This window comes from Aegilops tauschii, chromosome 2, assembly GCF_002575655.3.
Source record: "Aegilops tauschii subsp. strangulata cultivar AL8/78 chromosome 2, Aet v6.0, whole genome shotgun sequence".
Classification (NCBI taxonomy): Eukaryota; Viridiplantae; Streptophyta; class Magnoliopsida; order Poales; family Poaceae; genus Aegilops; species Aegilops tauschii.
This window is the reverse complement of record NC_053036.3, coordinates 361,255,806-361,270,208: the sequence shown is the minus strand read 5'-3', so window position 1 is coordinate 361,270,208 and position 14,403 is coordinate 361,255,806. Positions and strand designations below refer to the sequence as shown.

Sequence of the window (14,403 nt, the reverse complement as noted above, 5' to 3'; positions counted from 1 at the left end):
CTCCTTGGTTCAACTCTACATTCTCTTGGAGCCTCCCAAGTGACACCTAACCAATCTAGGAGACACCACTCTCCAAAAGGTAAAAGATGGTGTTGTTGATGACAAACTCCTTGATCTTGTGCTTCAAATGATAGTCTCCCTAACACTCAATCACTCTCTCACAGATTTGCTTTGGTAGGAGAGGGGATTGAATGCAAAGCAACTTGGGAAAGGCTAGAAATCAAGGTCCAAATGGTTGGATCGGAATATCTTGATCTGAACACATGAGTAGGTGGTTCTCTCTCAGCAAATGAGTAATGAAGGTAATTGTTCATTCCGATGGCTCTGTTAGAGAGTAAGTAGGGTGGAGGGTATATATAGGCAGCACCAAAAATCCAACCATTACAAGTCTTTGACCCAACTCGGTCACACCGATTCAGAAATCTCGGTGAGATCAACTAGTGCAAAAGACTTGACCGTCAGGCTTTTCGGTGAGACCAAATGGAACAACCCCTCATTTCGGTAGTACCTATCGTTTAATCTCGGTAATTCCGAAATGAAACAACTTCATTATAGGAACTTGGTCAGGCCATCTCGGTGATACCGAGATCCATATCAGCTGTACCGAAACATCAGGGTTTGGTATATGGCAATGTATGGGGTCATCTCAGTGGGTCCGGATGGGAAGGTTTCGGTGGGGCCGAGATGAACATTAGGGTTTTGGATGGAAGTGATGTGGAGAAGTGGTTGAGAAGTTTTGGAGCAATATCATTAAGCATTTGAGCAATTGAGTCATGATCAAAACCTCACCCCCTTTTAATAGTATTGGCTTTCCTATGGACTCAATGTCATCTTGGTTCACTTAAACAAAAGTGTAGAGTCTCGGAGCTTTGCCAATTCTTGTCCTTAGCATTTTGAGGAGTCCACAATCACTAGACCTTGCCATGACAATGGGATATCTTCTCTGAAGTCTATTATCAATGAGCATTAGATCAGTGACTTGTATGTGGTATTAACTACCAAAATCACATGGGGATTAGTTGCACTTTCAATGGGCCTTTCGTACAAGTCTATCCCTATTGAGAAGTGTTGGCCTCACTCACAATTCTTGTTCACCTGGACCATTTGGAACGTAAGGAGTGCACGTGCCTTCCGCCAGAAGAGTACTGTAACGCCCCGATAATTAAGCAACAGAACTTTCTACTAATGATGCCACGTCACCACGATCACTGTTGTTAATCTCCCGATGAATCAATCCCGTTCGAATTCAAAATTCAAAATCAAGGCAAACAATAAAAGTTTTCAAACATTAAAACTAAAATGTTCGAAATGGAACAAATAAATCCTAAGTAATAATGGTGGAGAACCACACCTTTATAAAATGTGTAAATGCTCTAAAATGAGCAGAACAACAGCTAAAACCAATAATTAAATGCTTTTTAATAATATATAAAATATTAAACTAATTTACTTGGGAGCCCAAGTTATTGTGGCATTTGAATAAGTAGTAAAACTATTTTAGGAACTAATTTTATATTTTATAAAACTATAGTAAATAGAAAATAAGATAAAACAGTAAAAAGAAAATAGATAAAAGAAAAACAAACCAAAAAATAAATAAAAAGAAGACAAAGCCTGCCCCCTTCCCCTGGGCCGTTTGGCCCACCAGGTCAGCCCCCTCCCCTGCTATAACCCTAGGCCTCACCCGAATCCCTCGCTCGATCCCACCCCATTCCCTCGTCCTCCCACACCGCCGCCACCACACAACGCACACACAGGGTAAAGGAGCTCCTCGTCCCGATCCCCATGGCCACCAGCGACCGCCTCGGGCCTCCTCGCGCGCGCCCCTTCGACCGCCGGCGGGCCAAGCTGACTCAGCGGATCCCGATGCCCTGTTTCTCCGTGCCACGCCCGATGCCCGCGCCGGCAACCTCGACCTCCAGCCATGGCGCCCGCGCCTCCTCTTGCCGACCTACTTTGCGCCGCCGTCTCCCTCCGGCTGCCCCGAGCCGCTCCTCATCATCGATGTGAGCGCCGCCCTATTTCCCCTCTCTTCCCTGCCTCGCACGCGTCGCCTAGCTAGCCGTAACCGAAGCAGAGAGCCGGTCGTGGCCATGCCGCTGCGGCCAAGCTCGTTGTCGCCGCTGTCGTTGACCGCTAGTCGAAACGTTGCTACCGTCGTGTTCGTGGAGGCCCCAGGATGTAGCCTGGCCGCTTTACTCGCACAATCTCCTATTGTTTCACCGGATCCGTCGAGCTCTTGTTTCGGCTGCCGCTAGCCCTCGTCGCCCGCGTGCATCCCGGCACCTCCAGCACCAACCACTAGCCCAACTCGATGCGAGCCAACGCGCTCGTCCTACTGATGCTCGTGGGTGACAACATGGTCGCCTGAACACAACTCCGGCGAGCCTCCGCCGTGTACTGTGGCTGCCGGCGACTAAACACCAATGCGCTGACGTGGCACCATTAACCCAGCTACTAATGACGCCATGTGCCCCAGAAAAACGGGACCCACACCTAATTAATCATGGGCTTAATTAACAGACTAAATAAACTAATCTTGTTAGCCACTGTCGATGGTCCATGCAACTGTAGCGATTAAGTTTAACTATAATAAAATCTGTTAGCAATTTGACCCACTGACCACTAGGCCCCCCCTTGACCAATTAAGTTAATTAGTTTAAATAAACTCTGTTAATATTGCCACTGTCTACGACATGTGGCCCCACCTTGACCAGTCAAAGTGTTGATTGTGTATCACCTAGCCAATGACAGGTGGCCCCCACCTGCATTGTTCATTGTTGACCTGGTCCACTTTGACTGCTGAGTCAGCAGCTTACTGGACCCACCAGACAGTCTCTGACTGGGTGTGATACTGGGTGCACTTAACGAAATAGCTATTTAATAATTCGAATTTAATTAAATACACTAATGTCAGAATTTGATTAAAACTTTAAAAATTAATATGAAATAATCCGTAGCTTGGATGAAAATACTTTGTACATGGAAGTTGCTCAGAACGACGAGACGAATCCGGATACGCAGCCCGTTCGTCCGCCACACCTTCCTAGCATAGCAAACACGCAACTTTCCCCCTTCAGTTCATCTGTCCGAAAACGCGAAACACCGGGGATACTTCCCCGGATGTTTCCCCCCTTCGCCAGTATTGCCTAGTACTGCGTTAGGTCACCCCTAGCACCGCGTATTGCCATGTTATGCTTTGATTGCTCTGTTATTTATTGTGTTCCCCCTCCGTTACTTCTTTCCGGTAGACCCCGAGACCGCTGCCGGTACCCCTGTGATCGGCTACATCGACGACGAACCCTTCTCTTACTAGAGCAACCAGGCAAGCCCCCACTTGATCACCAGATATCGCCTATTCCTTCTCTCTACTGCTTGAATTAGAGTAGTGTAGCATGTTACTCTTTTCGGTTAATCCTATTCTGCTGCATAGCTTGTCATTGTTGCTACAGTTGTTACCTTTATGTGCTATCCTAATGCTTAGTATAGGATGCTAATGTTCCATCAGTGGCCCTACACTCTTGTCCGTCTACCATGCTATACTACTGGGCCGTGATCACTTCGGGAGGTGATCACGGGCATATGCTATATACTTTATACTGTTACATTACTTATGATACTGTTCGGAGATGGGGGCTGAAGGGGCAGGTGGCTCCATCCCGGTAGAGGTGGGCCTGGGTTCCCGACGGCCCCCGACTGTTACTTTGTGGCGGAGCGACAGGGCAGGTTGAGACCACCTAGGAGAGAGGTGGGCCTGGCCCTGGTCGGCATCCGCGGTTATTTCATAATAACACGCTTATCGAGATCTTGGTATTTGATCTAAGTTGGGTCGTTGACCTTATACGCACTAACCGCCACGTGGGACAAGATATGGGCAACCGGCGTCGTGGTATTAGCCGAAGCTCTTTTTGACGTCAGCGACTGAGCGGCGCGCGCCACATTGGACCGTAAGCTCGCGCTTGTATTAAGGGAGCTAGGTCTGCTTCCGGCCGCGTACGCAACGTGCAGGTGTGCAATCGGCGATGGGCCCAGACCCCTGCGCGCATAGGATTTAGACCGGCGTGCTGACCTCTCTGTTGAGCCTAGGTGGGGCTGCGACGTGTTGATCTCCCGAGGCCGGACATGACCTAGGAAAGTGTGCCTGGCCAGAGGGATCGAGCGTGTCGGGTAATGTGGTGCACCCCTGCAGGGAAGTTGATCTATTCGAATAGCCGTGTCCACGGTAACAGGCGACCGGGAGTTGTACCTTGACCTTATGACAACTAGAACCGGATACTTAATAAAACACACCCTGCCAAGTGCCAGATATAACCCGATGATCGCTCTCACACAGGGTGACGAGGGGAGGATTGCCGGGTAGGATTATGCTATGTGATGCTATTTGGTGAACTTACCATCCATTCTCTTCTACATGCTGCAAGATGGAGGCTGTCAGAAGCGTAGTCTTCGACAGGACTAGCTATCCCCCTCTTATTCTGGCATTCTGCAGTTCAGTCCACAGATACTATCCATTTCATTGATACCCATGCATATGTAGTGTAGATCCTTCCTTGCGAGTACTTTGTATGAGTACTCACGGTTGCTTTTCTCCCCCTTTCCCCCCTTCCTTTCTTCCTGGTTGTCGCAACCAGATATTGGAGCCCAGGAGCCAGACGCCACCGTCGACGATGACCCCTACTACGCAGAGGGTGCGTCCTACTACGTGCAGGCCGCCGACGATGACCGGGAGTAGTTTAGGAGGATCCCAGGCAGGAGGCCTGCGCCTCTTTCAATCTGTATCCCAGTTTGTGCTAGCCTTCTTAAGGCAAACTTGTTTAACTTATGTCTGTACTCAGATATTGTTGCTTTCGCTGACTCGTCATTGATCGAGCACTTGTATTCGAGCCCTCGAGGCCCCTGGCTTGTATTATGATGCTTGTATGACTTATTTTATTTTTAGAGTTGTGTTGTGATATCTTCCCGTGAGTCTCTGATCTTGATCGTACACGTTTGTGTGTATGGTTAGTGTACGATTGAATCGGGGGCGTCACAAGTTGGTATCAGAGCCGACTGCCTGTAGGAATCCCCTTCCACACTCCTTGGCCGAAGTCGAGTCTAGTCATTGCAAAACTTTTACTAACATGGCTGTGTGGCTTACGGGCCCACGTCGCCATTGGGTGGTATTAGGATCTTTTATTCCTTGTATATACTCTGGTACTCTGATCTCTCTTCTATTCGGGTTTAATGAATTTTACTAAATCTAACATTAGGATCTCGTGATCACTTTCACCCGGAGAGCACCTTATTACCGATGATCGTCTGCTACACCAGAAGATTTCGAAGATACTCTCTGATGTTCTCTCGAGACTCTGTGTCCGTCGCTTTTGCAATCCCCTACCACCGATACATCCCTATGGATAAATACTTACACATGTCCTTCTTACTTTCAATCCCAGCTGCTCTTGTTATTCCAAGATGCATCGAATTATTCTTCGACTTTTAAGAATCTCTTGAGCCTTATGCCTTACAGATCTTTGCCGCATGAATACCCCTATGGATAATTCCTCGCACTTATCGAGTATCCGCTCATTCCCAGTTGTTCATGTGTTTCGCAAAAGACTTCGAAATACCATTCGATCTTCCCAAAATCCTGAGAAGCCTATTGCTCTTGAAATTCTTGCTTGCTTGCATTATGGTTAATCCCATAAGTCTCGTAATCTTATAGGCATCCCTTGTCTTTATCATTTTAAGTCCGTTGATCCAATAGGTTGAGGATGCTCGCATTCCTCAGTCGAATCCTAGAATTCATCTTTCCATCTCAGATGTCATTTGAACAGGAGTTGGTTCTCGACCAATCAAATTGCCATCGATTGTACCCCTAAGCCTACTCAATTTATCCATCCTTGATCAGAGCGTTTGCTTATGATCCTTTGATTTGGAAATCATATTTCCTTTCCATTTGAGCTTGGAATTAGTCAGTAGTTTCTATAATCCGATGCCTTTGCATTCCTTCTTCCTCTGAATGAGTACCGATACTCACATCAACCCTGTTGTGGACCGCCAGACCCATTGCCGGGTTATTATCAGACAGTGTCCTTCACATCCAAAATTCTTGTGAGTTCTTTCCCTGATACATAATGCCTTTGGTAAATTGTATCCTCTACTTGTGTCAACCATGCTCAGCTTTTGAGCTTCTGTTAGTTACTCCTGAAGTTCGTGGTATATGTTCCTAAGATGCCCTTATGGGTTGAACCTATGCCTTCTTTAGTCTATGTGAACCCGAAGTTTATGCGGGTTATATCTATTGGTGTTTTGTCGAAAAAATTTCAACTCTATAAATTCTTCGAAGACGGGAAGTGAATGAAAGGTTATGCATTAAAGAAGTGGGAGTCGACCTTGAACGTTGTGTTCATGCCCATGGACATGATGTAGATCCTATCATGGAACCTTCTTGTAATAATAAATATTTCCTTGATAAATATCATCTGGTATCTGTGAATTGATCCTTTGCAACCGTGGTTCCGACCATGATTGTTCTCCTTTGATTCTATTTCTCGGACAAGTTAAAGTACTTGCCTTCTGCAGATCAGTACGCCTTCCCAACCTCTATTTTGTTCTACCTTCGAGTATTACCCCCTGGTATCTCGAGGATATCCACCCATTGCACTTCATCTTATGAAATTCTGATGAAGTAGTACCTTTTCCCATCATAGTCACTCCACAGGTTCTGGGTTGTCGTCAACCGAGAACACCGATTTGTGAATCGAATCAATACTGAGATTCAGTACTCTCAGTGCTTTGTTGTTGAGAAGTTCAATACTCCATCACGTCACTCCTAGCCTGATCGGCTATATCATTATCATGCTAAACCTTAACTGTGCTACCTGGTCCTTAATCCCGGAGCGCAACTTTCGATGATGAGCTAAGCTTACGTCGATCTTCCTCGTCATATCAATTCTCCATGAACATCAAGCTTGATTCCGAGTTTGTGTCGTATCCGTGGTTCCAATAACCCTTCGCTTCACCATTGCTTTTGCTTGATGTCGTTGCCGATTGATTACATCTTCATGAAATCTCTCGACAAATGTGTCGTGATCATCATCAACATTCTGAGCTCTTCCAGGATATCAATTGAGTTCATGATGAGAAATACCATCCTTGCCCCCGATGATTTGTGTTAAATTTGACCACTTTATTGCCTTCCGTTCAACACAAACTTGTTCGTATTTTGTGTTATACCTTGAGATCCTTGCTATCCAGCATTTGTTCTTCTTTACCGTGGAGTATTACCATCTTTTATCTCAAGAATGTTGAGGTAATTGCCCCCAACTATTAATTCTTGATATAGTAATACTTCTCACCATCACCATTCTTTCTTGGTCCCCGTGTTGTTTCAAACCGGAATACCGACAATTAAACTATGATGTGTGAATTCAAAACTTCTAGCGACCCTATTGCTTTCAAGTTAATGGTCAACCGTTCGTTCTTAGACTATTGGTTATTGGATCACCATTCTAACTTGATCATGCTCCCTACGCCCATATTTCGGGTGCAACTTTCAACCAATGTTTAAGTGTGTATGTTTTTCCTCGAGCTTACATCATTATATCATTTGATATGACAAATCTTATCTCCTTGTTCACATAATTGTGGAAATCCATCTTTTGGAAATCTCGATGCTATGTCGTTGAGTCCATTAGCCACCTCCTCATCCTCTCCTTGGTTTATTGATGAACACATGATTCAGAACTTGCTTCCATCGTTCATTTCCTTAGAATCTTACAATGTCATCTCGTCAATTGGTGTTGCACCTTTTTCTTCTTAGGCATCCTGAGTATGAGATAACACCAATCAGATATGAATCGCGGTCAGATATGATGGTTGGGATGCATTTTCCAAGAGTTATAATGTTGGTCTTTATATGACCCGGTAAGGTGATGTCATGCCTAGCACACCTGGCTGGAGAGCCTATTTTTATAGTTCTTCCTTTTAGCAATGTTAACCATTCTTCCATGAGGAAACTGAAAGACTTATTCTATAAGTTGTTCCTGATGAGTCCATTGAGTATCCAAGGTCCGACCTTTGCTTGAAGACCATGTCAATGCTATCTCGAAGCATGTCTGTGGTACTCCGATTTTCAACAAGAACATTTGAAGCCCAATGCTAAATGTTTCTTGCTCAATTATCCAAACACCGTTGTATGGGTAATGTCATGAAATTTCTCTCCCCTTACCTAAAGGGTTTTCTACATTATGTCTTGTCACTGATATCATGCTCTGCTTGTCCTTGGGAAGGATATACCCTTGAAATATGTGTTTAAACACATTTTTCCTTTCCATTGTTTGGTTTAATCTGATAATCACATTTTCCTTTCCATTGTTTGGTTTACCCCTTTCTTGTGATCTATATGATCCAAGTAGAAATATTCTCCTGCTTATGTAACACCTCGGTGTACATTTCTGTCAGCAAGACCCTGTTACTATTGTTGATGACATTCTGGTAACCACCGATGGACGAGAACTTTGCCTATTGGTCTGCCTCGTTCAACGAGCAGGAAAATGGTTCTCTTCGTCCCTCGCCCTTGGTACCGATATTGTTGCCGACATAACTGATAGGCTATCCTCTGACATGCCTTGCTTACATGATCGTGCAAGACGTCATCGCCATTCCTACTTTTAACCCACATGGTGGGCCCATAACCCACAGTTCCAGGATCGAAACCTGACTCTCCTGTACACCCTGTTGTCAAAGTTATTCCTCATGCTTGACTTTGTATGTAATTCACGAGCCACCTTTTGAGAGATCACCAATTCTGGTATCCGAAACAATACTTATGCCCATTGCTCTGAAACCCTTTCACACTCTGTTTCAGGCAACAAATGATTGCCTATCCGCTTGAAACTTCTTATTGCACCTTCTTACCTTGCTCTCGATATCTTCTTACGTTTCAATTCGAGAGATACATATGCTTCTTCCCTTGAGTTAACCGTCTGATGCTCAATTTTGTTAGAATTCGTCCTTATAGAGTTTTCCCCTATTATCCTTTCGTAAGTACGGTGAAAATCCTGAAGGAAGGACGACAACTTCATTGTGATGCATTGATGCATAGGAATGAAGGCATCAACGTATTGGATCGAACTCTTCGAGAAGAGCACCCAAGACCGAGAAGAATCGTTAGAATTTCGTAACCAATTCCTTCCCCTTAACTCTACCTCTTAAATCTCGGGACGAGATTTCTTGTAGTGGAGCAGAAGTGTAACGCCCCGATAATTAAGCAACAGAACTTTCTACTAATGATGCCACGTCACCACGATCACTGTTGTTAATCTCCCGATGAATCAATCCCGTTCGAATTCAAAATTCAAAATCAAGGCAAACAATAAAAGTTTTCAAACATTAAAACTAAAATGTTCGAAGTGGAACAAATAAATCCTAAGTAATAATGGTGGAGAAACCACACCTTTATAAAATGTTTAAATGCTCTAAAATGAGCAGAACAACAGCTAAAACCAATAATTAAATGCTTTTTAATAATATATAAAATATTAAACTAATTTACTTGGGAGCCCAAGTTATTGTGGCATTTGAATAAGTAGTAACACTATTTAAGGAACTAATTTTATATTTTATAAAACTATAGTAAATAGAAAATAAGATAAAACAGTAAAAAGAAAATAGATAAGAGAAAAAGAGAAAAAGAAACCAAAAAATAAATAAAAAGAAGACAAAGCCTGCCCCCTTCCCCTGGGCCGTTTGGCCCACCAGGTCGGCTCCCTCCCCTGCTATAACCCTAGGCCTCACCCGAATCCCTCGCTCGATCCCACCCCATTCCCTCGTCCTCCCACACCGCCGCCACCACACAACGCACACACAGGGGAGAGGAGCTCCTCGTCCCGATCCCCATGGCCGCCAGCGACCGCCTCGGGCCTCCTCACGCGCGCCCCTTCGACCGCCGACGGGCCAAGCTGACCCAGCGGATCCCGACGCCCTGTTTCTCCATGCCACGCCCGATGCCCGCGCCGGCAACCTCGACCTCCAGCCATGGCGCCCGCGCCTCCTCTTGCCGACCTACTTCGCGTCGCCGTCTCCCTCCGGCTACCCCGAGCCGCTCCTCATCATCGATGTGAGCGCCGCCCTATTTCCCCTCTCTTCCCCGCCTCGCACGCGTCGCCTAGCTAGCCGTAACCGAAGCAGAGAGCCGGTCGTGGCCATGCCACTGCGGCCAATCTCGTTGTCGCCGCTGTCGTTGACCGCTGGTCGAAACGTTGCTACCGTCGTGTTTGTGGAGGCCCCAGGATGTAGCCTGGCCGCTTTACTCGCACAATCTCCTACTGTTTCACCGGATCCGTCGAGCTCTTGTTTCGGCTGCCGCTAGCCCTCGTCGCCCGCGTCCATCCCGGCACCTCCAGAACCAACCACTAGCCCAACTCGATGCGCGCCAACGCACTCGTCCTACTGATGCTCGTGGGTGACAACATGGTCGCCGGAACACAACTCCGGCGAGCCTCCGCCGTGTACTGTGGCTGACGGCGACTAAACACCAATGCGCTGACGTGGCACCATTAACCCAGCTACTAATGACGCCATGTGCCCCTGACAAACAGGACCCACACCTAATTAATCATGGGCTTAATTAACAAACTAAATAAACTAATCCTGTTAGCCATTGTCGATGGTCCATGCAACTGTAGCGATTAAGTTTAACTATAATAAAATCTGTTAGCAATTTGACCCACCGACCACTAGGCCCCACCTTGACCAATTAAGTTAATTAGTTTAAATAAACTCTGTTAATATTGCCACTGTCTATGACATGTGGCCCCACCTTGACCAGTCAAAGTGTTGACTGTGTATCACCTAGCCAATGACAGGTGGCCCCCACCTGCACTGTTCACTGTTGACCTGGTCCACTTTGACTGCTGAGTCAGCAGCTTATTGGACCCACCAGTCAGTCTCTGATTGGGTGTGATACTGGGTGCACTTAATGAAATAGCTATTTAATAATTCAAATTTAATTAAATACACTAATGTTAGAATTTGATTAAAACTTTAAAAATTAATATAAAATAATCCGTAGCTCGGATGAAAATACTTTGTACATGGAAGTTGCTCAGAACGACGAGACGAATCCGGATACGCAGCCCGTTCGTCCGCCACACCTTCCTAGCATAGCAAACACGCAACTTTCCCCCTTCAGTTCATCTGTCCGAAAACGCGAAACACCGGGGATACTTTCCCGGATGTTTCCCCCCTTCGCCAGTATTGCCTAGTACTGCGTTAGGTCACCCCTAGCACCGCGTATTGCCATGTTATGCTTTGATTGCTCTGTTATTTATTGTGTTCCCCCTCCGTTACTTCTTTCCGGTAGACCCCGAGACCGCTGCCGGTACCCCTGTGATCGGCTACATCGACGACGAACCCTTCTCTTGCCAGAGCAACCAGGCAAGCCCCCCCTTGATCACCAGATATCGCCTATTCCTTCTCTCTACTGCTTGCATTAGAGTAGTGTAGCATGTTACTATTTTCGGTTAATCCTATTCTGCTGCATAGCTTGTCATTGTTGCTACAATTGTTACCTTTACCTGCTATCCTAATGCTTAGTATAGGATGCTAATGTTCCATCAGTGGCCCTACACTCTTGTCCGTCTTCCATGCTATACTACTGGGCCGTGATCACTTTGGGAGGTGATCACGGGCATATGCTATATACTTTATACTGTTACATTACTTATGATACTGTTCGGAGATGGGGGCTGAAGGGGCAGGTGGCTCCATCCCGGTAGAGGTGGGCCTAGGTTCCCGACGGCCCCCGACTGTTACTTTGTGGCGGAGCGACAGGGTAGGTTGAGACCACCTAGGAGAGAGGTGGGCCTAGCCCTGGTCGGCGTCCGTGGTTATTTCATAATAACACGCTTATCGAGATTTTGGTATTTGATCTGAGTTGGGTCGTTGACCTTATACGCACTAACCGCCACGTGGGACAAGATATGGGCAACCGGCGTCGTGGTATTAGCCGAAGCTCTTTTTGACGTCAGCGACTGAGCGGCGCGCGCCACATTGGACCGTAAGCTCGTGCTTGTATTAAGGGAGCTAGGTCTGCTTCCGGCCGCGTACGCAACGTGCAGGTGTGCAATCGGCGATGGGCCCAGACCCCTGCGCGCATAGGATTTAGACCGGCGTGCTGACCTCTCTGTTGAGCCTAGGTGGGGCTGCAACGTGTTGATCTCCCGAGGCCGGACATGACCTAGGAAAGTGTGCCTGGCCAGAGGGATCGAGCGTGTCGGGTAATGTGGTGCACCCCTGCAGGGAAGTTGATCTATTCGAATAGCCGTGTCCACGGTAACAGGCGACCGGGAGTTGTACCTTGACCTTATGACAACTAGAACCGGATACTTAATAAAACACACCCTGCCAAGTGCCAGATATAACCCGATGATCGCTCTCACACAGGGTGATGAGGGGAGGATCGCCGGGTAGGATTATGCTATGTGATGCTACTTGGTGAACTTACCATCCATTCTCTTCTACATGCTGCAAGATGGAGGCTGTCAGAAGCGTAGTCTTCGACAGGACTAGCTACCCCCTCTTATTCTGGCATTCTGCAGTTCAGTCCACAGATACTATCCATTTCATTGATACCCATGCATATGTAGTGTAGATCCTTCCTTGCGAGTACTTTGGATGAGTACTCACGGTTGCTTTTCTCCCCCTTTCCCCCTTCCTTTCTTCCTAGTTGTCGCAACCAGATATTGGAGCCCAGGAGCCAGACGCCACCGTCGATGATGACCCCTACTACGCAGAGGGTGTGTCCTACTACGTGCAGGCCGCCAACGATGACCGGGAGTAGTTTAGGAGGATCCCAGGCAGGAGGCATGCGCCTCTTTCGATCTGTATCCCAGTTTGTGCTAGCCTTCTTAAGGCAAACTTGTTTAATTTATGTCGGTAATCAGATATTGTTGCTTTCGCTGACTCGTCATTGATCGAGCACTTGTATTCGAGCCCTCGAGGCCCCTGGCTTGTATTATGATGCTTGTATGACTTATTTTATTTTTAGAGTTGTGTTGTGATATCTTCCTGTGAGTCCCTGATCTTGATCGTACACGTTTGCGTGTATGGTTAGTGTATGATTGAATCGGGGGCGTCACAAGTACTCCGCCGACGACTCTCCTTGCCAATGTCAAGGAGGCCAAACTATGGGTCACTACGGGTGCTGGAAAACTAGGGCAAATTTTGCCGCGAGAGTAATGACCCAATGTTGTTTCGGGTTATTGTAGCACTATCCATATTGTAACACAAACTAAACTCTACTACTCTCCTTAATCAATAAGCGAGGCAAATATTTTGCCTCTTGTTCAATTTTTTTCTCAATGCAAAGAAACTTTACGAAGTTTGACTTTAGTCAAATTTTATATGTGAAGTGAAAAGAAACAGAGGAAGTATGATAGCTTGTTGGTTGATGACATGGACAAGTTCATTCTTTTCTTTTGCGGGAAAATTTCCAATCTATTCATCATCATCAATCATGGTAGTACAACGAATACCAGAAATAATAAAAATTACATCCAGATCCGTAGACCATCTAGCGATGACTACAAGCATTGAAGCGAGCCGAAGACGCGTCGCTGTCGTCACCACTCCCTCGCTGGAGCCGGGCGAAACTTGTTGTAGTAGACAGTCGGAGAGTCGTCGTGCTAAGGCCCCATAGGACCAGCGCACCAGAACAACAACCGCCGCCGATGAAGATAAGCGTAGATCGAAGAATCCAACCTGAAGACACAGGAATATACACGAACGAAGATCTAATCTGAGCGGATCAACCAAAGACAACCACTGACTGGACCCCGTGTGATTCATCGGAAACACACGTCCACATGCCCTCCGATGACGCTAGTCGCACCGCCTAGACGGCGGCTAGGCGGGGAGAACTTTATTCCATCTTCAGGAAACTGTCACTGCCTCGTCTTCCTGAGTAGGACATAAGTCCTAAACATACAAAAAGACATCTGAAAATAGAGAGGAGAACTCCCGCCGAAAACGACCGAGATCCACCACGCCTCCATGGCCTAAGGACATAGAGGACGAGGTAAACGTGCGGCGCCGGTGGCAAGAGACAAGAAAGCTTAGTCTCCCTTGGCCTCACAAGAGACACAGGCAACGAGCACTGCTTTCGATCTGGCCCTTATATATACATGGAGAAGTTCATTCGCAAAAAAAAGACACATACAATTTTACCAACACATATACTTACAGGCTACCCCCTCCGGTTGGGTTTACTGCCTCCATTCTAATGAGTAAGGTGTGCACGCATCTTAAAATTCAATTTTGACCACAATTTAGACCAACTAAACATATGTTATCAATGATAAAAAATATCATTGAAATCGTATTGGAGAGAAGTTTTCAATGGTATCATTTTTACTCGTG

General features: G+C 46.3%; 1 long non-coding RNA gene across 1 annotated transcript; it reads left to right on the top strand.

The window, feature by feature from the left end:
• The first annotated feature begins 1,709 nt into the window (after positions 1–1,709).
• LOC141041685 (uncharacterized) lies at positions 1,710–4,954 on the top strand. The gene is made up of 3 exons (XR_012202732.1): positions 1,710–2,006; positions 3,252–3,325; positions 4,632–4,954. It is a non-coding gene; the product is annotated as an uncharacterized lncRNA (long non-coding RNA).
• The last annotated feature ends 9,449 nt before the right edge of the window (positions 4,955–14,403 follow it).